The sequence below is a fragment of the Ambystoma mexicanum genome, chromosome 5p, assembly GCF_040938575.1.
Source record: "Ambystoma mexicanum isolate Mex_15411 chromosome 5p, UKY_AmexF1_1, whole genome shotgun sequence".
Taxonomy (NCBI): Eukaryota; Metazoa; Chordata; class Amphibia; order Caudata; family Ambystomatidae; genus Ambystoma; species Ambystoma mexicanum.
The window spans coordinates 743,898,625-743,922,806 of NC_090930.1; the positions used below are offsets into that span (position 1 = coordinate 743,898,625).

Consider the following 24,182-nt stretch of genomic DNA (forward strand, 5'->3'; position numbering starts at 1 on the left):
ACAAATACAAATACAAATACAAATACAAGTCTCGGTGGAACCTCTCTCTTGCTCTAACACACTTTGTCTCCTTTTTGTCTTAAATTATAGGCCAAAGATAGTAATATTCATAAGGTTAGTGGTGTAGGGTATTCATTTTCGCTCTCACTCTCTGGCATAACCTTTCATAAAAATCCACGTTTGTGCCTAGCACCTTAACCTTTATGCATTTTTTTTAAATGTATGAACAGTGAGGTCATTCTGAGTCGATGGGCAGATCTGCATCGGAAACATACATAAAAGATTTGAAATTTTCAAACTTAACTCAATGTTAAGAAACATGCTCAATCTGTGACCCAATGGATTCTCTTTTTACTTGAAGATGCAGCAACAACATTAATAATACCATTTTGGGAAAAGCAGCTCTTTTGTATTGCCATTCTCTTTCAAAATTGTTAAAGGGTTAATCCTATGAAAAGCGACCACATTCAGAATCAATGATATTAATCAAGCGTCTTAACAGTCTTTACATGTTTGTAAAATGAAGGTATCAGTTTGAGATGAAAAATAGATCGAAGAACACACTTTTCTTAATTCACAAAAGGCCTGAGGTGTATAAATACTGTTTGTACCGACCAAGGGCCCATTCGTGAATGTACTTACTTTAGTTGGATCATACCTTTCTAGAAAGAAGACATCCACAATGAACGATAAGGGAAAGGTTCGACTGATGGTAAGCTCTTACAGAGATTTGAATGCAAATTATTGGATTCAACCTCCAGGGTGCTACCATTACACCATGGGTCTTTCAAACCACAGAAAGTGGTGGGTTTCATTGCGGCTAAAGAGCGTCATCCATGGAAAATCTTACTTTTTTCAAATGCACCCAGGGAATAATGCTATGAAAGTGGGCGACACAGCAGCGTCATTGCTATTAAAACAAATCTGCGTTAAAACAAGACTCTGAGAGGAAAACAAACACAGTCATTCCCAAGGTCACACCAAGATTTGATCTCGGATAGCTGGATTCAGAGACCAGAGTGCTAACCATTACACCATGGAACCTACGTACTTAGTGACATGATGAACGTCATTGCAGCAAAAAAAGAGCCTTTTAGAGAATGTATGCAAAATTCTTTTATCTTATGCCTCCACAGGAAGAATCCTATCCAAATGAGCTGTAAAGCAAAGAGTTTGCTATTGCGCAACAACCAACTAAACAGTTCCACATTTGCACAATATCCGTCGGCTAGGAATAGGAGTTTGTTAAAATGATGCATGAGATCACGATTCTCATTTCTGTTACAACTCTGTCAGGTTGCACCAGCATGGGGCCCATGGTGTAATGGTTAGCAAAGAACATTACTGAAGGGCCCCTCGGCCAGCCAGAAAGCCAAAATCGAGAGAACGGGCATGAACTGGTTGTGAATGAGCTTCAAAATGCGTTCACAGGTAATTGAACTGGTGATCTCCTCAGTTTATTCACCTGGAACTCCTGTCAATAGCAACAGTCGGCAGCTGGGTTGCCAGACATTTCGTCGAAAAAAATTTGTCGACAGGACATTTCGTCGAAACCATTTGGTCGAAAACCAAATGGTCGAATTTTTTGTTGTTTTTTATTTTCACTTTTATTTTTTGGGGGGGTCCCCCCCAACCCCCTTTTTTCTAAAAAACCCTTTTTTTCCCTAAACTACAATCTAAAAAATATATATATATATATATAAATAAAAAAAAAATCGACCATTTGGTTTTCGACCAAATTACGTCGACCAAATGTCTTTCAACCAAATGTCTTTCGACGAAATGTCCGGACAGCGGCAGCTGGTCTGTGTCAGTAATGGCAATTTGATTTTGCCATTTTCACAACTCCCTAATAAATGAACAAAATGTTCCATTTGTAGGCACAGTTACATGCTATGGTATGTATACCATGCTTAATAACCACCACAGGAGGCTCAGAGCACCATCCGCATTCTTACGTACAAAACATGTAAGGAAATAATCAGATCTTTTGCTCTGCAGGAGTCAGGCTTCTTTAAAGCCTGACAAAGCGGCAGAGTGCCATTGTAAACTGAGGCATGATGAAAGCATGCCCAAGAACCCAGGCAGGTTAAACCCTTCCACTCATGCCCCTAGGCCCTGAACGGCCACGAACAGCCAGGTTCTATAGACAGGGCAGCTGGCATGGATTATGGACACTTTTAACATAGGGTGGTTTTTCAACCTTATCTCCTCTGGGAGCAAAGCGCTGGACAGGGTTTCCTGTACGTTTTTGAGGTTCGCGGGGATCTATGTGTGGATGTTTCTTGATGTGAAAAGCATGACACCTTTTGGGGTGACACCAGGCTCTTCTGGGAGTTAATTTGCATAATCTCTACTTTCTATTTTATGTGACATGGGCTGCAGTTACATTGTTCTGTTAATAGAGGGCAACACACAGGTCATAGTTCCAAACAGGGGTGCACGGTCTGCTTGCTCGCTTACATTTACAGTTCTATTTGGGATTCACCGCCTTTTCATAAACTGAGTACTCTTCCGGAGTATTTCTAACTTATGTAGGTGTTTTGGGGGTGTTACGTGCCTTTGTATGACTGCTGCAAACCACTTGATATTAGACATTGATTGGAAACGACATAAAAAATCCTGACACATATTGTAAGCGGACATAAAACGACCTATACTAGCTAATATAAGTAAACAGACATCACTCCCCCCTCCCCACAAAAAGGGATGTATGCGTACACGAAAAATAAAAATGAAAAACAAGCAACTTCTGCAGTTAAAATCTAAAAATGTAAATTCAGTTACATGATCATGACTCGGAAGGGGAAGTTAAAAAGTAAAAAAACACAAGGTAGGAGAGCGGTTAGCTTTACATGCCATGAGGGAGGAAGAGGTCTTCCAAGCACTGTTGTGTATTTTGGTCAATCCCTCTGAAACGCAAAAGGAATGTGCACATGGAAATCAAAGCAGAGTCATCCAGAGAGACTATTTAATTCTTTTTTTTTCAAATTCTCAAAAGGAAGCTGCTATCAAATTGAACTATTCATCACAGCCACTGCTAGGAAATCTATGTGCATAAAATGACAATACACCCAAAGGAAAACAAAATATAGCTATAACATGTCGGATTACTAAATTCAGAGTACAGCCTACTAACCATTAGACCATGGAACCTAAATACGCAAATGCTGAACTTCATTATGCCAAAACAGAGGCAGTCAGAAACAATATTTAATATTGCTTAATCATATGCCTCAAGAGGAAGAATTTGATCTACATGATCTATAAAGCACAGAGATTGCTATAGCACAACGTCAATCGACAACACCCCTGTGTTTGTATGATATCAGTCAATTGGGACTATGAATCTGTAAAAATTGTAAATGTGCTCTATATTGCCATTTCTGATTCAGCGCTCTCAGGTGCATCTCACAAGGGTTCCATGGTGTAATAGTTAGCACTTTGGACTTTGAATCCAACAATCCGAGTTCAAGTCTCGGTGGAACCATTATCTTGCTCTTACACTCCATTTTCTAATTTCTCAAATTACAATTCAACAGAGTTAATATTCAGAAGTTCAGTCGACTCAGGTAGCCGTTTTCACACTGTCTCTCTCTCTGTACATTTAAATGCACTTTGGTGCCTGATACCAATACAGTGATGCAACTACATATCATTAATGTACAATCCCTAAGGTCAATCAGAGTGGGCACCCAGATATCTCTCAGAAACATTTTCCACAGATGAATAATGTCCAACCTTAACTCTATGAAAAGAAAAATGTACACACTATGTGCAGTAGATTCTCTGCTCACTGGAACATGCAGAAACAACATTGATGTGAAAAGATTGGAAAAAGCCCTATTTTATTAACATTAAAAAATGTTATACAATTATTTTGGTGAATCATATTCACTTTCACAATCATTCCTATGTTTCAAGGAATTTGATGGTCTTATTAAATGTGTAAAAAATGTAATTCTTTGAGCTGACAAACTGTATGGAGAGCAAACTTTTTATAACTTACAAGAGTTATGAGTTCTAGAAAGCAGTGCATTTACTGATCAAGTGCCCTTGTTTAAATGTACTTACTTTATTTGGATCACACCTTTCTCGAAAGAAGAAATACACTCTAAATTATCAGGAAACAATTCAACTGATTTTAGGGGCCTCCTGGGCTTTGAATGCAAATCGCTGAGATCAAAAGCCAGTTTAATAGCCATTATACCTTGGAGCTTTGGAGATATGAGAGTGGGCAGTTTCTTTGTGGCAAAAGAGAGTCATCCCCAGAAACTATTAATATTCTTTGGTCAAAGAAGACTGCCATCAAAGTGGGCTATAAAGCAAAGCTATTGCTGTTATATCTATCTGCAAATGAAAGGCAACTCTAAAAGAGAAGCAGCCCCAAGGTCCCACCGAGATTTGAACGTGCTAACCATTACACCATGGAACCTACATATTCCGTAGCATGATGCACTTCATTCTAGCAAAACAGAGCACATCAGAGAAAATATGTATTATTCCTATATCATTAGACTCCAGAGGAAGAATTTGATCCAAATGAGGCATGTAGCCAATACTTTGCGATTGCACAGCATCCAACAGCAACAGTGCTGCTTCGATATAATATCAGTAAACGATTACTATAGGTCAGTAAAAATCTTGACTGTGCCCTATATTCTCATTGCCCTTATGAAGCTCTGCCCAACAAGGGTTCCATGGTGTAATGGTTAGCACTTTGGACTTTGAATCCAGCGATCCGAGTTCAAGTCTCGGTGGAACCTCTCTCTTGCTCTAACACACATACAGGCCGATTCATGGAAATAATGTGCGCGGAAAAACCGGCGCACGCGTGTGAAAACGTGCGATTCGCAGTGCCACAGAAAAAATCGCACAGAAAACAGCGCACATCCATTCATGGAAGCACGGGCACGAGCAAAATGTGGGATGTGCGCTGAAAAAGTGTGCGCCGCATGCTAGCGCACAGGTCATCTAACGCTGTGCGATAAAGCCACAGCGAATTCGCACATAGCGCGGCGCACATCCCAAAGGTAGGCGGAAAACGGGGCGTGACACGCGGAATGGGGAACAACTCGTGAAAATGTGGGCGTCACAGGGGAGGTCCAGGAGGCAAGTGCACGGAACGCTCGCCTACAACAGGCCTTCATGGAATCGAATCGGGTAAAACAGCGCACGGCCAAAGACGCGCACAGGCCCATACCCGTACGCCACAGAAAGCATGCGGCAGCGTCCCAATACATGTGCGCCAAAATGTGCGCTTAAAAAATACCGTGCGTGCATTTCAGGGGTGCGCGCGAAGTCATACACGTGTTTTGGCTGGGTGCGTGTATATCAGGGGTGCGCAAGAAGTTTCACACGCGTTTTGGCTGGGTGCGTGTATATCAGGGGTGCACGAGAAGTTTCACACGCGTTTTGGCTGGGTGCGTTTACATCAGGGGTGCGCAAGAAGTTTCACACGCGTTTTGGCTGGGTGCGTGTATATAAGGGGTGCGTGAGAAGTTTCACATGCGTTTTGGCTGGGTGCGTGTATATCAGGGGTGCGCGAGAAGTTTCACACGCGTTTTGGCTGGGTGCGTGTATATCAGGGGTGCGCGAGAAGTTTCACACGCGTTTTGGCTGGGTGCGTGTACATCAGGGGTGCGCAAGAAGTTTCACACGCGTTTTGGCTGGGTGCGTGTATATCAGGGGTGCGCGAGAAGTCTCACACGTGTTTTGGCTGGGTGCGTGTATATCAGGGGTGCGCGAGAAGTCTCACACGCGTTTTGGCTGGGTGCGTGTATATCAGGGGTGCGTGAGAAGTCTCACACGCGTTTTGGCTGGGTGCGTGTATATCAGGGGTGCGCGAGAAGTTTCACACGCGTTTTGGCTGGGTGTGTGTACATCAGGGGTGCGCGAGAAGTTTCACACGCGTGAGGGCTGGGTGCGTGTATATCAGGGGTGCGCGAGAAGTCTCACACGCGTTTTGGCTGGGTGCGTGTACATCAGGGGTGCGCAAGAAGTTTCACACGCGTTTTGGCTGGGTGCGTGTACATCAGGGGTGCGCGAGAAGTTTCACATGCGTTTTGGCTGGGTGCGTGTATATCAGGGGTGCGCGAGAAGTTTCACACGCGTTTTGGCTGGGTGCGTGTATATCAGGGGTGCGCGAGAAGTCTCACACGCGTTTTGGCTGGGTGCGTGTATATCAGGGGTGCGCGAGAAGTCTCACACGCGTTTTGGCTGGGTGCGTGTATATCAGGGGTGCGTGAGAAGTTTCACACGCGTTTTGGCTGGGTGCGTGTACATCAGGGGTGCGCGAGAAGTTTCACACGCGTGAGGGCTGGGTGCGTGTATTTCAGGGGTGCGCGAGAAGTTTTACACGCGATTGTGCTGCGTGCGGGTATTTCAGGGGTGCGCGTGAAGTTTTACACGCGATCGGGCCTGGGGGAGCGGGGTACGTGTATTCCAGGGGCTCGCGGGTGTTTCTACACGCGATCGGGCCTGGGGGAGCGGGGTATGTGTATTCCAGGGGCTTGCGGGTGTTTCTACATGCGATCGGGCCTGGGGGAGCGGGGTACGTGTATTCCAGGGGCTCGCGGGTGTTTCTACACGCGATCGGGCCTGGGGGAGCGTGTGCGTGTATTCCAGGGGTGCGCGTGAAGTGTTTCACGCGATCGGGCCTGGGGGGGAGAGGGGTACCACTCACCGTCTGCCTTGCATGTAGAAGAACGCGTAGCCAACACCCGCTGTGAAGTAATAGCGAGTGAACCCCAACGGATGGAAAACACACGCACCGCACGAAAAGCACGTACAGAGAAGCCCTGCCAGGGCAACGCCCGTGCGCGAAACTGCACAGACGCGCTTATGCTGTAAGGGCCTTTGGTCCAATGAAATCGCGTACGCGTGCTGACGCGCTTACGCGCTGAGGCCCTTTCCTCGAATTTCACGCTGACCTGCAGGATTTTCACGTGCCAAATCACTCCGTATCAAGCTGGCCACGCGAAAAAACACGGAAGACCACGCTCCTGCCCAGAAGGCCGAATCACTGCCCCCCAGTGCCCCGAGCAGCCTCCCACGTGCCATCTGCTGCTGCCTGCCTGCCTGCCTGCCTGCTGCCACCGTGCCCTGCCATTTGGTGCCTGCACATCAGCCATCTGCAGGGGTCCAGTTGCTGTGTCCACCCCTGCTGGAACTGAAGACTCTCGACTGGGATAACATCGCTCCACAGCCCAGCCCCAGGACCCAGTTGCCCACCCACTCCTGCCTCTGGGGTTGCCATGTCGGGCACTTCCACATCTGGCACCAGTGGCAACCCCAGGCAAGAGGGGCAGAGGGGCACCAGCTTCACTGCCACCGAAGTTGGTGTCCTGGTGGAGCATGTCCTGGGGCAGTATGATGCCCTCTTTGGATCGTCCCGCGCCAGAAAGGAAGGACGGGAGAGGATCTGGGCCGACTGTGTGATTGCCATCAACGCGGAGGGGGTGGCAACTCGCGACATCCAGAAGATCAAGAAGCGCTGGGAGGACTTGAGGTCCAGGACACTCGTGAAGGCCCGGCGCCTCGTGGAGGGGGGCCGGGGCCGCATGAGTTCCATCCAGATGGGGGTCCTGGAACGCGTACACCCAGCGCTACACGCCCAAGTCCTTGAGAGGGAGACACGTCTGGAGTTGAGCGGTAAGTGGCCAAGCATTGCTGTGTGAGACAGGGCATGTTGCAGTGTGCTGGTTGCCTGATACTTGCCTGCATGTGTGACATAGGCCATGTACGCATGTATGTGTGCAGGGACATCATGGTAATGCATGTGCGACCAGTAATGTGTGAACCGCACGGTTGTTGCATGTGTCCAAATGCGACATGGGGAGCCCTGTGCAGATTGCACACATGAGAGCATGGCAGTCTCTGTTCCTGGACATGGGTGGGGGTGAGGGATGGGTGCTGATGCCAGGTACATATATGGTATCCATGTCTGTGTGCCTGACCTGCGTATCTATGACTTGTGAATGCCATGGATGCATGACACATGTCTGTGACAATTTACAGATTCACTGATGCAGCCTAGTCATCCTTGTATGCACTGTGATTGGGGTGTACGGGGCCAGATGGATGTGACTGAGGTGAAGTGTGTGCATGTGATAGGCATGATGCATGTGAGTACCATTATATTGTCTGATTCGAGAGTCCATTGGACATGTATGGAAATGTCCATGGCATGCACCATGCCTGTCACTGTGTGTGTTTTGCCTGGACTGACCCATGTGTTGTGGAGGGACATGATGGAAGTGTACTTTGACAGTGGTACTCATCTGCTATTGCTTCCTGTCTAGGGGACCATTGTACAGTACCCTGATGCTTGTGTTTCATGTCTCCCTCTACGCAGCGGCTAGTGAAGAAGAGGGCGGAGACGGCGCTGTGGAGCAAGGCGGCGGGGATGCCCCCATGGCTGCAGCGGAAGGGGTGGGTGAGCCCCCACAGGGGCCTGCTACGGCGGTAGACGGTGAGGAGCCATCCAGGTTGGTGGTTACCACAGAGGAGGAGGAGGCCGCCACTGAGGCGCACATGGGGCCTGGTGGGGGCATCCCTGCTGGTGCAAGTGGTGCAGTCCAGGGGCAGGGGCAGGAGGCAGCACTGGTCACCGTGGAGGGGCCTGTGCATGTCGCTGTCCCTGACCCTGTGGGTGCACCACCATGCACCAGCAGGGATGCCCCGTCCCAGGCCCGTCCGCAGGTAGAGGGGATGTCCATGTCATCTGACTCCCCTCCACCTGCGGACGAGGGGACCCCTGGCCGTATGGAGAAGGTCCTGATTGGAGTTGTGATGCGCATTGCTGTGATTCGTGATGCCGTGCGTGCTTCCCAGGAGGAGCACGCACGTCATCACGAAGAGCACCGTGCCGACGTGGCCCAATTAGGATTGTCCATGTTCAGGTGTTTCCTGCATGTGTCGGCCAATCTGGCGGCCCTCTCCTCCTCTGTGGAGACTATACGCCAGTCGTTCTCCTTGACGTCTTCCGGCCCAGATGCCACCAGGGCCCCCTGTGGACCTGCCCTGACCAATGCAGCCAGCTCGGTGGGGATCCCATCCCTGCCACAGTCGGGAGTCAGAGGTCCAGCAGGGGTGGACACCACAGCAACTGGACCCCAGCAGATGGAGGATGTGACGGCATCATCGGGCAGGGCACGTGCACGACGGCGTCGGTGGTTTCCATCAGCCTGGATGCCGTCGTGCTGGCACAGGCAGTTGCGTCGGAGGCAGCAGCAGGCTCAACGTGGGAGGCATCATGGCTCGGGGCCAACAACATCAGGGGTGCAGGCATCGGCCGGAGGGCAGGAGAACCCTGGAATGGGAGTGGCTTCCGTGTGGGAGCGGTTGTGCCAGCAGATAGGTGCGGAGCGGCAGCGGGCAGAGGAGGAACGGCTCACAATGGTCAGGGCGGAGAACTCCGTGCGGAGGGCGCTGAGGCGGGCTGAGTGCCTTGAGGGTCTTCGCAGGGAGTTTGAGCTGGACACTGCATCATCCCTGCGGGACCTCGGGCCAGGGAACATGCCCGCCTCCAAGCCATTGAACAGGAGTTCGATGATGCCCTGGCCCATGACAACAACCAGTGAGCCGTCGGACTAGCCCGCTGCCTTTATATATAGTTAGTGTTAGGTTTCCTTTAATTTTTTTTTTATTTGGTTGCGATTGGACAATGCGCCACATTTTTGTATATAGTTCAGTTTTTAGTTAGTTGTCATAGTTAGGTTTCATTTGGTTGGGCTCATGGACCCGGGATCATCTTGTAAATAGTTCTTCAATGGATTTTATTATTATTTTTGAATTTTTCATGGACATTCATCTTCTTTTGGTTGTTTTGCTTTGTGGTTTTTCTCATTTCATTTCCATTCAAGTTGATTTTCATTACATTTTTATTTACATCCTTCAATGTGTCGTATCATCTCATTGCTTTCATGCATGTCATGTTGGGTGTTTTAACATTCACTTGCAGCCATTGTGTGTGACAGACATGTGTTCATTTGCATGATTTACATTGGGTGTGTAACATGTAATTGCCTTTGGTATGTGGGTGGATGTGATAGTTGGTTGGCCCTTTTGGCAGGGGAGGATGGCCATTACGGACATGGTTGGGGATTGTTGGGACCCAGGTGCAGGGGGGCATGGATGGGACATGGGCGAGGGCCTGGTGGAGGGTGCCCCGGCACTGCTGGGGGGTGGGGGTGGTGGGGAACATGAGTTGGACATGGGTGGGGGCCTGCTAGCAGGTGCCCCACAGTGCTGGGGGTGGGGGTGGTGGGAGACATGGGTGGGGGCCTGGTGGAGGGTGCCCCTGCACTGCTGGGGGGTGGGGGTGGTGGGGAACATGAGTTGGACATGGGTGGGGGCCTGCTGGCAGGTGCCCCACAGTGCTGGGGGGTGGGGGTGGTGGGGAACATGAGTTGGACATGGGTGGGGGCCTGCTGGCAGGTGCCCCACAGTGCTGGGGGTGGGCGTGGTGGGAGACATGGGTGGGGGCCTGGTGGAGGGTGCCCCTGCACTGCTGGGGGGTGGGGGTGGTGGGGAACATGAGTTGGACATGGGTGGGGGCCTGCTGGCAGGTGCCCCACAGTGCTGGGGGGTGGGGGTGGTGGGGAACATGAGTTGGACATGGGTGGGGGCCTGCTGGCAGGTGCCCCACAGTGCTCGGGTGGGGGTGGTGGGAGACATGGGTGGGGGCCTGGTGGAGGGTGCCCCTGCACTGTTGGGGGGTGGGGGTGGTGGGGAACATGAGTTGGACATGGGTGGGGGCCTGCTGGCAGGTGCCCCACAGTGCTGTGGGGTGGGGGTGGTGGGGAACATGAGTTGGACATGGGTGGAGGCCTGCTGGCAGGTGCCCCACAGTGCTGGGGGTGGGGGTGGTGGGAGACATGGGTGGGGGCCTGGTGGAGGGTGCCCCTGCACTGCTGGGGTGTGGGGGTGGTGGGGAACATGAGTTGGACATGGGTGGGGGCCTGCTGGCAGGTGCCCCACAGTGCTGGGGGTGGGGGTGGTGGGAGACATGGGTGGGGGCCTGGTGGAGGGTGCCCCTGCACTGCTGGGGGGTGGGGGTGGTGGGGAACATGAGTTGGACATGGGTGGGGGCCTGCTGGCAGGTGCCCCACAGTGCTGGGGGTGGGGGTGGTGGGAGACATGGGTGGGGGCCTGGTGGAGGGTGCCCCTGCACTGCTGGGGGGTGGGGGTGGTGGGGAACATGAGTTGGACATGGGTGGGGGCCTGCTGGCAGGTGCCCCACAGTGCTGGGGGGTGGGGGTGGTGGGGAACATGAGTTGGTGATTATTTGTGCAAGGAGACATGTGCCTTTGCTGGGGGGCATGCCCATGTTGGGTGGGCTGCCTGCGGGACATGACCAGGGATGCAGGGTAGTCCCCTGTGGTGTGGGCTGCCTGCAGGGGCCATGAAGGGTGTACAGGGAACACCTGGGAGGACCCACACTGGCAAATCACATGTAAGACTCCCCGGCACCCCTGCAATACACGTACCCTGCTGAAATTGCGTGTAAAACTTTCTGCGCACCCCTGGTATACACGCACACGCTCCCCCAGGCCAGATCGCGTGTAAAACCACCCGCGAGCCCCTGAAATACACGCGCCCAGGCCAATCGTGTGTGGAACTTCTCGCGCACCCCTGAAATACACGCACGCAGCCCAATCGCGTGTGGAACTTCTCGCGCACCCCTGAAATACACGCGCCCAGGCCAATCGCGTGTGAATCCACCCGCGAGCCCCTGAAATACACGCGCCCAGGCCAATCGCGTGTGGAACTTCCCGCGCACCCCTGAAATACACGCGCCCAGGCCAATCGCGTGTGGAACTTCTCGCGCACCTCTGAATTACACGCACACGCTCCCCCAGGCCCGATCGCGTGTGGAAGCACCCGCGAGCCCCTGAAATACACGCGCCCAGGCCAATCGCAAGTGGAACTTCTCACGCACCCCTGAATTACACGCACACGCTCCCCCAGGCCCGATCGCGTGTGGAAGCACCCGCAAGCCCCTGAAATACACACGCCCAGGCCAATCGCGTGTGGAACTTCCCGCGCACCCCTGAAATACACGCGCCCAGGCCAGATCGCGTATTAAACCACCCGCGAGCCCCTGTAATACACGCGCCCAGGCCAATCGAGTGTGGAACTTCTCGCGCACCCCTGAAATACACGCACGCAGCCCAATCGTGTGTGGAACTTCCCGCGCACCCCTGAAATACACGCACACGCTCCCCCAGGCCCGATCGCGTGTGAAACCACCCGCGAGCCGCTGAAATACACGCGCCCAGGCTAATCGCGTGTGGAACTTCCCGCGCACCCCTGAAATACACGCACGCAGCCCAATCGCGTGTGAAACCACCCGCGAGCCCCTGAAATACACGCGCCCAGGCCAATCGCGTGTGGAACTTCTCGCGCACCTCTGAAATACACGCGCCCAGGCCAATCGCGTGTGGAACTTCCCGCGCACCCCTGAAATACACGCACGCAGCCCAATCGCGTGTGGAACTTCCCGCGCACCCCTGAAATACACGCACACGCTCCCCCATGCCCGATCGCATGTGAAACCACCCGCGAGCCCCTGAAATACACGCGCCCAGGCCAATCGCGTGTGGAACTTCTCGCGCACCTCTGAATTACACGCACACTCTCCCCCAGGCCCGATCGCGTGTGGAAGCACCCGCGAGCCCCTGAAATACACGCGCCCAGGCCAATCGCGTGTGGAACTTCCCGCGCACCCCTGAAATACACGCGCCCAAGCCAGATCGCGTGTTAAACCACCCGCGAGCCCCTGTAATACACGCGCCCAGGCCAATCACGTGTGGAACTTCTCGCGCACCCCTGAAATACACACACGCAGCCCAATCGCGTGTGGAACTTCCCGCGCACCCCTGAAATACACGCACACGCTCCCCCAGGCCCGATCGCGTGTGAAACCACCCGCGAGCCCCTGAAATACACGCGCCCAGGCCAATCGCGTGTGGAACTTCCCGCGCACCCCTGAAATACACGCGCCCAGGCCAATCGCGTGTGGAACTTGTCACGCACCCCTGAAATACACACACGCAGCCCAATCGCGTGTGGAACTTCCCGCGCACCCCTGAAATACAAGCACACGCTCCCCCAGGCCCGATCGCGTGTGAAACCACCCGCGAGCCCCTGTAATACACGCGGCCAGGCCAATCGCGTGTGGAACTTCTCACGCACCCCTGAAATACACGCACGCAGCCCAATCGTGTGTGGAACTTCCCGCGCACCCCTGAAATACACGCACACGCTCCCCCAGGCCCGATCGCGTGTGTAACCACCCGCGAGCCCCTGAAATACAGGCGGCCAGGCCAATCGCGTGTGGAACTTCTCGCGCACCCCTGAATTACACGCACACGCTCCCCCAGGTCACGTGTGTTACTTCTCGCACTGGTACAGGGTTGGCGCAGCCCTTTGTGATGGTTTTGCGATCTTGATGGCTTTTCCTTGCACAAGGGCGTTCATGGGGGCGTAACTGGCGCTGCTGCAGGGTCGCTGCGATACTCTGCGCCACGGCTTGTTTTGGAGGATTAATCCATGAATATGATGTGCGCTGAAATGGATTTTATCGCACGCGGCTGGCGCAGACATTCGCACGGGAACACTCTGCGCCAGCCGCGTGCGATACTTTTGATTGTATTTCCATGAATCGGCCTGTTTGTCTCCTTTTTGTCTTAAATTATAGGCCAAAGATAGTAATATTCATAAGGTTAGTGGTGTAGGGTATTCATTTTCGCTCTCACTCTCTGGCATAACTTTTCATAAAAATCCACTTTTGTGCCTAGCACCTTAACCTTTATGCATTTTTTTTAAATGTATGAACAGTGAGGTCATTCTGAGTCGATGGGCAGATCTGCATCGGAAACATACATAAAAGATTTGAAATTTTCAAACTTATCTTAATGTTAAGAAACATGCTCGATCTGTGACCCAATGGATTCTCTTTTTACTTGAAGATGCAGCAACAACATTAATAATACCATTTTGGGAAAAGCAGCTCTATTGTATCGCCACTCTCTTTCAAAATTGTTAAAGGGTTAATCCTATGAAAAGAGACCACATTCAGAATCAATGATATTAATCAAGCGTCTTAACAGTCTTTACATGTTAGTAAAATGAAGGTATCAGTTTGAGATGAAAAATAGAACGAAGAACACACTTTTCTTAATTCACAAAAGGCCTGAGGTGTATAAATACTGTTTGTACTGACCAAGGGCCAATTCGTGAATGTACTTACTTTAGTTGGATCATACCTTTCTTCAAAGAAGACATCCACAATAAACGATAAGGGAAAGGTTCGACTGATGGTAAGCTCTTACAGAGATTTGAATGCAAATTATTGGATTAAACCTCCAGGGTGCTACCATTACACCATGGGTCTTTCACACCACAGAAAGTGGTGGGTTTCATTGTGGCTAAAGAGCGTCATCCATGGAAAATCTTTCTTTTTTCAAATGCACCCAGGGAATAATGCTATGAACGTGGGCGACACAGCAGCGTCATTGCTATTAAAACAAGACACTGAGAGGAAAACAAACACAGTAATTCCCAAGGTCCCACCGAGATTTGAACTCGGATCACTGGATTCAGAGTCCAGAGTGCTAACCATTACACCATGGAACCTACGTACTTAGTTACATGATGAACGTCATTGCAGCAAAAAAAGAGCCTTTTAACGAATGTATGCAATATTCTTTTATCTTATGCCTCCAGAGGAAGAATCCTATCCAAATGAGCTGTAAAGCAAAGAGTTTGCTATTGCGCAACAACCAACTAAACAGTTCCACATTTGCACAATATCCGTGGGCTAGGAATATGAGTTTGTTAAAATGATGCATGAGATCTCGATTCTCATTTCTGTTACAACTCTGTCAGGTTGCAACAGCAAGGGGCCCATGGTGTAATGGTTAGCAAAGAACATTACTGAAGGGCCCCTCGGCCAGCCAGAAAGCCAAAATGGAGAGAACGGGCATGAACTGGTTGTGAATGAGCTTCAAAATGCGTTCACAGGTAATTGAACTGGTGATCTCCTCAGTTTATTAACCTGGAACTCCTGTCAATAGCAACAGTCGGCAGCTGGGTTGCCAGACATTTTGTCGAAAAAAATTCGTCGACAGGACATTTGGTCGAAACCATTTGGTCGAAAACCAAATGGTCGAATTTTTTTAGTTTTTTATTTTCATTTTTTTTTTTTTGGGGGGGAGTTTGGGGGGGTCCCCCCCAATCCCCTTTTTTTCTAAAAAAACCCTTTTTTTCCCTAAACTACAACCTAAAAAATATATACATAAATAAAAAAATAAATCGACCATTTGGTTTTCGACCAAATTACGTCGACCAAATGTCTTTCGACGAAATGTCTGGACAGCAGCAGCTGGTCTGTGTCAGTAATGGCAATTTGATTTTGCCATTTTCACAACTCCCTAATAAATGAACAATATGTTCCATTTGTAGGCACAGTTACATGCTATGGTATGTATACCATGCTTAATAACCACCATAGGAGGCTCAGAGCACCATCCGCATTCTTACGTACAAAACATGTAAGGAAATAATCAGATCTTTCGCTCTGCAGGAGTCAGGCTTAGCGGCAGAGTGCCATTGTAAACTGAGGCATGATGAAACCATGCCCAAGAACCCAGGCAGGTTAAACCCTTCCACTCATGCCCCTAGGCCACGAACAGCCAGGTCCTATAGACAGGGCAGCTGGCATGGATTATGGACACTTTTAACATAGGGTGGTTTTTCAACCTTATCTCCTCTGGGAGAAAAGCGCTGGACAGGGTTTCCTGTACGTTTTTGAGGTTCGCGAGGATCTATGTGTGGATGTTTCTTGGTGTGAAAAGCATGACACCTTTTGTGGTGATACCAGGCTCTTCTGAGAGTTAATTTGCACAATCTCTACTTTCTATTTTATGTGACAAAGGCTGCAGTTACATTGTTGTGTTAATAGAGGGCAACACACAGGTCATAGTTCCAAACAGGGGTGCACGGTCTGCTTGCTAGCTTTCATTTACAGTTCTATTTGGGATTCACCGTCTTTTCATAAACTGAGTACTCTTCTGGAGTATTTCTAACTTATGTAGGTGTTTTGGGGGTGTTATGTGCCTTTGTATGACTGCTGCAAACCACTTGATATTAGACATTGATTGGAAACGACATAAAAAATCCTGACACATATTGTAAGCGGACATAAAATGACCTATAATAGCTAATATAAGTAAACAGACATCACTCCCCACTCCCTACTTCCCACAAAAAGGGATGTATGCGTACACGAAAAATAAAAATGAAAAACAAGCAACTACTGCAGTTAAAATCTAAAAATGTAAATTCATTTACATGATCATGACTCGGAAGGGGAAGTTAAAAAGTAAAAAAACACAAGGTAGGAGAGAGGTTAGCTTTACATGCCATGAGGGAGGAAGAGGTCTTCCAAGCACTGTTGTGTATGTTGGTCAATCCCTCTGAAACGCAAAAGGAATGTGCACATAGAAATCAAAGCAGAGTCATCCAGAGAGACTATTTAATTCTTTTTTTTTCAAATTCTCAAAAGGAAGCTGCTATCAAATTGAACTATTCATCACAGCCACTGCTAGGAAATCTATGTGCATAAAATGACAATACACCCAACGGAAAACAAAATATAGCTATAACATGTCGGATTACTAAATTCAGAGTCCAGCCTACTAACCATTAGACCATGGATCCTAAATACTTACGCAAATGCTGAACTTCATTATGCCAAAACAGAGGCAGTCAGAAACAATATTTAATATTGCTTAATCATATGCCTCAAGAGGAAGAATTTGATCTACATGATCTATAAAGTACAGAGATTGCTATAGCACAACATCAATCGACAACATCGCTGTGTTTGTATGATATCAGTCAATTGGGACTATGAATCTGTAAAAATTGTAAATGTGCTCTATATTGCCATTTCTGATTCAACGCTCTCAGGTGCATCTCGCAAGGGTTAAATGGTGTAATGGTTAGCACTTTGGACTTTGGATCCAAACCATTATCTTGCTCTTACACTCCATTTTCTAATTTCTCAAATTACAATTCAACAGAGTTAATATTCAGAAGTTCAGTCGACTCAGGTAGCCGTTTTCACACTCTCTCTCTCTCTGCACGACATTACATTTAAATGAACTTTGGTGCCTGATACCAATACAGTGATGCAACTACATATCATTAATGTACAATCCCTAAGGTCAATCAGAGTGGGCACCCAGATATCTCTCAGAAACATTTTCCACAGATGAATAATGTCCAACCTTAACTCTATGAAAAGAAAAATGTACACACTATGTGCAGTAGATTCTCTGCTCACTGGAACATGCAGAAACAACATTGATGTGAAAAGATTGGAAAAAGCCCTATTTTATTAACATTAAAAAATGTTATACAATTATTTTGGTGAATCATATTCACTTTCACAATCATTCCTATGTTTCAAGCAATTTGATGGTCTTATTAAATGTGTAAAAAATATAATTCTTTGAGCTGACAAACTGTATGGAGAGCAAACTTTTTATAACTTACAAGAGTTATGAGTTCTAGAAAGTAGTGCATTTACTGATCAAGTGCCCTTGTTTAAATGTACTTACTTTATTTGGATCACACCTTTCTCGAAAGAAGAAATAAACTCTAAATTATCAGGAAACAATTCAACTGATTTTAGGGGCCTCCTGGGCTTTGAATGCAAATCGCTGAGATCAAAAGCCAGTTTAATAGCCATTATACCTTGGAGCTTTGGAGATATGAGAGTGGGCAGTTTCTTTGTGGCAAAAGAGAGTCATCCCCAGAAACTATTAATATACTTTGGTCAAAGAAGACTGCCATCAAAGTGGGCTGTAAAGCAAAGCTATTGCTGTTATATCTATCTGCAAATGAAAGGCAACTCTAAAAGAGAAGCAGCCCCAAGGTCCCACCGAGATTTGAACTCAGATCGCTGGATTCAGAGTCCAGAGTGTTAACCATTACACCATGGAACCTACATATTCCGTAGCATGATGCTCTTCATTCTGGCAAAACAGAGCACATCAGAGAAAATATGTAATATTCCTATATCATTAGATTCCAGAGGAAGAATTTGATCAAAATGAGGCATGAAGCCAATACTCTGCGATTGCACAGCATCCAACAGCAACAGTGCTGCTTCGATAAAATATCAGTAAACGGTTACTATAGGTCAGTAAAAATCTTGACTGTGCCCTATATTCTCATTGCCCTTATGAATCTCTGCCCGACAAGGGTTCCATGGTGTAATGGTTAGCACTTTGAACTTTGAATCCAACCATCCGAGTTCAATTCTCGGTGGAATCTCTCTCTTGCTCTAACACACTTTGTCTCCTTTTTGTCTTAAATTATAGGCCAAAGATAGTAATATTCATAAGGTTAGTGGTGTAGGGTATTCATTTTCGCTCTCACTCTCTGGCATAACTTTTCATAAAAATCCACTTTTGTGCCTAGCACCTTAACCTTTATGCATTTTTTTTAAATGTATGAACAGTGAGGTCATTCTGAGTCGATGGGCAGATCTGCATCGGAAACATACATAAAAGATTTGAAATTTTCAAACTTAACCCAATGTTAAGAAACATGCTCAATCTGTGACCCAATGGATTCTCTTTTTACTTGAAGATGCAGCAACAACATTAATAATACCATTTTGGGAAAAGCAGCTCTATTGTATCGCCATTCTCTTTCAAAATTGTTAAGGGGTTAATCCTATGAAAAGTGACCACATTCAGAATCAATGATATTAATCAAGCGTCTTAACAGTCTTTACATGTTTGTAAAATGAAGGTATCAGTTTGAGATGAAAAATAGAACGAAGAACACACTTTTCTTAATTCACAAAAGGCCTGAGGTGTATAAATACTGTTTGTACCGACCAAGGGCCCATTCGTGAATGTACTTACTTTAGTTGGATCATACCTTTCTTCAAAGAAGACATCCACAATAAACGATAAGGGAAAGTTTCGACTGATGGTAAGCTCTTACAGAGATTTGAATGCAAATTATTGGATTCAACCTCCAGGGTGCTACCATTACACCATGGGTCTTTCACACCACAGAAAGTGGTGGGTTTCATTGTGGCTAAAGAGCGTCATCCATGGAAAATCTTTCTTTTTTCAAATGCACCCAGGGAATATTGCTATGAAAGTGGGCGACACAGCAGCGTCATTGCTATTAAAACAAATCTGCGTTAAAACAAGACACTGAGAGGAAAACAAACACAGAAATTCCCAAGGTCCCACCGAGATTTGAACTCGGATCAGTGCTAACCATTACACCATGGAACCTACGTACTTAGTGACATGATGAACGTCATTGCAGCAAAAAAAGAGCCTTTTAGAGAATGTATGCAATATTCTTTTATCTTATGCCTCCAGAGGAAGAATCCTATCCAAATGAGCTGTAAAGCAAAGAGTTTGCTATTGCGCAACAACCAACTAAACAGTTCCACATTTGCACAATATCCGTGGGCTAGGAATATGAGTTTGTTAAAATGATGCATGAGATCTCGATTCTCATTTCTGTTACAACTCTGTCAGGTTGCACCAGCAAGGGCCCCATGGTGTAATGGTTAGCAAAGAACATTACTGAAGGGCCCCTCGGCCAGCCAGAAAGCAAAAATGGAGAGAACTGGCATGAACTGGTTGTGAATGAGCTTCAAAATGCGTTCACAGATAATTGAACTGGTGATCTCCTCAGTTTATTCACCTGGAACTCCTGTCAATAGCAACAGTCGGCAGCTGGGTTGCCAGACATTTCGTCGAAAAAAATTCGTTGACAGGACATTTGGTCGAAACCATTTGGTCGAAAACCAAATGGTCGAATTTTTTTTGTTTTTTATTTTTACTTTTTTTTTTGGGGGGGGGGCTTTGGGGTGGGTACCCTCCAACCCCCTTTTTTTCTAAAAAACCCTTTTTTTTCCCAAACTACAACCTAAAAAATATATATAAATAAAAAAAAAATCGACCATTTGGTTTTCGACCAAATTACGTCGACGAAATGTCTTTCGAAGAAATGTCATTCGACGAAATGTCCGGACAGCGGCAGCTGGTCTGTGTCAGTAATGGCAATTTGATTTTGCCATTTTCACAACTCCCTAATAAATGAACAAAATGTTCCATTTGTAGGCACAGTTACATGCTATGGTATGTATACCATGCTTAATAACCACCATAGGAGGCTCAGAGCACCATCCGCATTCTTACGTACAAAACATGTAAGGAAATAATCAGATCTTTTGCTCTGCAGGAGTCAGGCTTCTTTAAAGCCTGACAAAGCGGCAGAGTGCCATTGTAAATTGAGGCATGATGAAACCATGCCCAAAAACACAGGCAGATTAAACCCTTCCACTCATGCCCCTAGGCCACAAGCGGCCAAGTTCTATAGACAGGGCAGCTGGCATGGATTATGGACACTTTTAACATAGGGTGGTTTTTCAACCTTATCTCCTCTGGGAGAAAAGCGCTGGACAGGGTTTCCTGTACGTTTTTGAGGTTCGCGGGGATCTATGTGTGGATGTTTCTTGGTGTGAAAAGCATAACACCTTTTGGGGTGACACCAGGCTCTTCTGGGAGTTAATTTGCATAATCTCTACTTTCTATTTTATGTGACATGGGCTGCAGTTACATTGTTCTGTTAATAGAGGGCAACACACAGGTCATAGTTCCAAACAGGGGTGCACGGTCTGCTCACTAGCTTACATTTACAGTTCTATTTGGGATTCACTGTCTTTTCATAAACTGAGTACTCTTCTGGAGTATTTCTAACTTATGTAGGTGTTTTGGGGGTGTTACGTGCCTTTGTATGACTGCTGCAAACCACTTGATATTAGACATTGATTGGAAACGACATAAAAAATCCTGACACATATTGTAAGCGGACATAAAATGACCTATACTAGCGAATATAAGTAAACAGACATCACTCCCCCCTCCCCACAAAAAGGGATGTATGCGTACATGAAAAATAAAAATGAAAAACAAGCAACTACTGCAGTTAAAATCTAAAAATGTAAATTCATTTACATGATCATGAATCGGAAGGGGAAGTTAAAAAGTAAAAAAACACAAGGTAGGAGAGAGGTTAGCTTTACATGCCATGAGGGAGGAAGAGGTCTTCCAAGCACTGTTGGAAGACCTCTTCCTCCCTCATGGCATGTAAAGCTAACCTCTCTCCTGTTGGTCAATCCCTCTGAAACGCAAAAGGAATGTGCACATAGAAATCAAAGCAGAGTCATCCAGAGAGACTATTTAATTCTTTTTTTTTCAAATTCTCAAAAGGAAGCTGCTATCAAATTGAACTATTCATCACAGCCACTGCTAGGAAATCTATGTGCATAAAATGACAATACACCCAAAGGAAAACAAAATATAGCTATAACATGTCGGATTACTAAATTCAGAGTCCAGCCTACTAACCATTAGACCATGGAACCTAAATACTTACGCAAATGCTGAACTTCATTATGCCAAAACAGAGGCAGTCAGAAACAATATTTAATATTGCTTAATCATATGCCTCAAGAGGAAGAATTTGATATACATGATCTATAAAGCACAGAGATTGCTATAGCACAACGTCAATCGACAACATCGCTGTGTTTGTATGATATCAGTCAATTGGGACTATGAATCTGTAAAAATTGTAAATGTGCTCTATATTGCCATTTCTGATTCAACGCTCTCAAGTGCATCTTGCAAGAGTTCCATGGTGTAATGGTTAGCACTTTGGACTTTGAATCCAACGATCCGAGTTCAAGTCTTGGTGGAACCATTATCTTGCTCTTACACTCCATTTTCTAATTTCTCAAATTACAATTCAACAGAGTTAATATTCAGAAGTTCAGTCGACTCAGGTAGCCGTTTTCACACTCTCTCTCTCTCTGCACTACATTACATTTAAATGCACTTTGGTGCCTGATACCAATACAGTGATGCAACTACATATCGTTAATGTACAATCCCTAAAGTCAATCAGAGTGGGCACCAAGATATCTCTCTGAAACATTTTACACAGATGAATAATGTCCAACCTTAACTCTATGAAAGGAAAAATGTACACACTATGTGCAGTAGATTCTCTGCTCACTGGAACATGCAGAAACAACATTGATGTGAAAAGATTGGAAAAAGCCCTATTTTATTAACATTAAAAAATGTTATACAATTATTTTGGTGAATCATATTCACTTTCACAATCATTCCTATGTTTCAAGCAATTTTATGGTCTTATTAAATGTGTAAAAAATGTAATTCTTTGAGCTGACAAACTGTATGGAGAGAAAACTTTTTATAACTTACAAGAGTTATGAGTTCTAGAAAGTAGTGCATTTACTGATCAAGTGCCCTTGTTTAAATGTACTTACTTTATTTGGATCACACCTTTCTCGAAAGAAGAAATAAACTCTAAATTATCAGGAAACAATTCAACTGATTTTAGGGGCCTCCTGGGCTTTGAATGCAAATCGCTGAGATCAAAAGCCAGTTTAATAGCCATTATACCTTGGAGCTTTGGAGATATGAGAGTGGGCAGTTTCTTTGTGGCAAGAAACTTCCAGGTGCCAAGGAGACATATGCCCAGCTTCCATCATAAAAGAAGGAGCAAATGAATGTGGCCCTTTTATCACTTCCTTTATAAATGCGTCCTTTGCCTCTTGTACTGTTCCCAAAAATCTTAAAGACGCCTGGGTCAAGCCCCCTTATCAAAAAACCTAACCTAGATCCTAATATCCCTACGAATTTCAGGCCAATCACCACTGTGCCTTTTCCCCTAAAGATTCTAGACAAGGCTGCATATATCCAAATTGAAGATTATCTTGAGACCAACAATCTCTTAGGCCTTAGACAATCGGGTTTCAGACCAAGGCATGGAACAGAAACAGCCCTCTTGGATCTGAAAATCCAAATGGATGAGGCAAAGGACAATGGAAAGCCTGCCCTACTCCTGTTACTAGATTTGTCGGCAGTGTTCGACTTGCTCGACCATAATATCTTAACCAACCACCTCACCACAGCTGCCTCCTTTTCCAACAAAGCAACAGCATGGGTCAATTCCTTCCTGTCGGATAGATCGATGAGGTTTTTTCCCCTTCTGCGTCAGCCACTCCTTCCCCTATCACATGTGGAGTCCCACAAGTCTTATGTGTATCCCCCACCCTCTACAATATATTCACCAAGCTCCTATTTGACCACCTAGACAAGTTAGGCATATCATACACAAATTATGCAGATGATACGCAAATACTTATCACTCTGTCAGGCGATTATCAATCAGATGCCACTCTCCTGAAGGAAATCTACAGCAAAATAAAAACTTGGACGGCCAAACATTGCCTTTGTCTCAACAATGACAAAACTCCTTCTCATCGGATCCAAGTTAAAACTCAACAAACTAGGCTTCAATCCAAATACGCCTCCTTCAATATCGATCGCAACTTCATTCAAGTTGATAAGGAAGCAAAAACCCTAGGCTTCTATCTTGACTCTGCCTTAACTCTCCAAAGACAAATTAATGCTACATCATGCTCAACAGCCTACACCTCAAAATGTATAAACGCTTGCAGACCTTTCTTGACTACTGACAGTTGTATCACCCTTTCAAGAGCCCTCATATTGTCCAAACTGGATTATTCTAATTCTCTCTATTTGGGCAGTAGCCAGAAGAACCTCCACAAGCTACAAGTCCTGCAAAATAATGCTCTTAGATCTGCTCTCAATATCCCCCGTTCCAGCCACATCTCACAAACCTGACGAAACACCAACTGGCTCCCTATTCAAGATAGGATCATCTTTAGGACACTCATGATCACCCACAAGTGCCTTAACAATTTAGCCCCTAAGTACCTTATGAACAAGTCTTCCAGAAAGGAACGCAGTAGACTGACTAGATTTAACTATGCCCATTGTCTTAACATCCCTAAATATAAACTCATCAAAGCAGGTGGATCCAGCTTTCCGGTGCTTGTGGCTATGATTTGGAACAAGCTACCGCCGGGACTAAGGTCCGAACCCATGTTCCTATCCTCCCGGAACAAAGTGAAAACCTGGCTGTTCTTGCAATCAAACTAATGTCCTTTGTGCACCATCTTGACTATGACCTTGCATTTGCACTGTCCTTACCTATAGCTTTGGCATGAT

General features: G+C 46.7%; 6 non-coding genes across 6 annotated transcripts; 4 read left to right on the forward strand and 2 right to left on the reverse strand.

Moving 5' to 3' along the window:
- Positions 1-3,418: 3,418 nt before the first annotated feature.
- TRNAQ-UUG (transfer RNA glutamine (anticodon UUG)) lies at positions 3,419-3,490 on the forward strand. Its single transcript has one exon. It is a non-coding gene; the product is annotated as a tRNA-Gln (tRNA).
- Positions 3,491-4,694: 1,204 nt separating this feature from the next.
- On the forward strand, positions 4,695-4,766 carry TRNAQ-UUG (transfer RNA glutamine (anticodon UUG)). The gene has a single exon. It is a non-coding gene; the product is annotated as a tRNA-Gln (tRNA).
- A 9,805-nt stretch (positions 4,767-14,571) lies between these two features.
- Positions 14,572-14,643, reverse strand: TRNAQ-CUG (transfer RNA glutamine (anticodon CUG)). The gene has a single exon. It is a non-coding gene; the product is annotated as a tRNA-Gln (tRNA).
- A 3,305-nt stretch (positions 14,644-17,948) lies between these two features.
- TRNAQ-CUG (transfer RNA glutamine (anticodon CUG)) lies at positions 17,949-18,020 on the reverse strand. Its single transcript has one exon. It is a non-coding gene; the product is annotated as a tRNA-Gln (tRNA).
- Positions 18,021-18,279: 259 nt separating this feature from the next.
- Positions 18,280-18,351, forward strand: TRNAQ-UUG (transfer RNA glutamine (anticodon UUG)). Its single transcript has one exon. It is a non-coding gene; the product is annotated as a tRNA-Gln (tRNA).
- A 3,396-nt stretch (positions 18,352-21,747) lies between these two features.
- On the forward strand, positions 21,748-21,819 carry TRNAQ-UUG (transfer RNA glutamine (anticodon UUG)). Its single transcript has one exon. It is a non-coding gene; the product is annotated as a tRNA-Gln (tRNA).
- Positions 21,820-24,182: the final 2,363 nt, after the last annotated feature.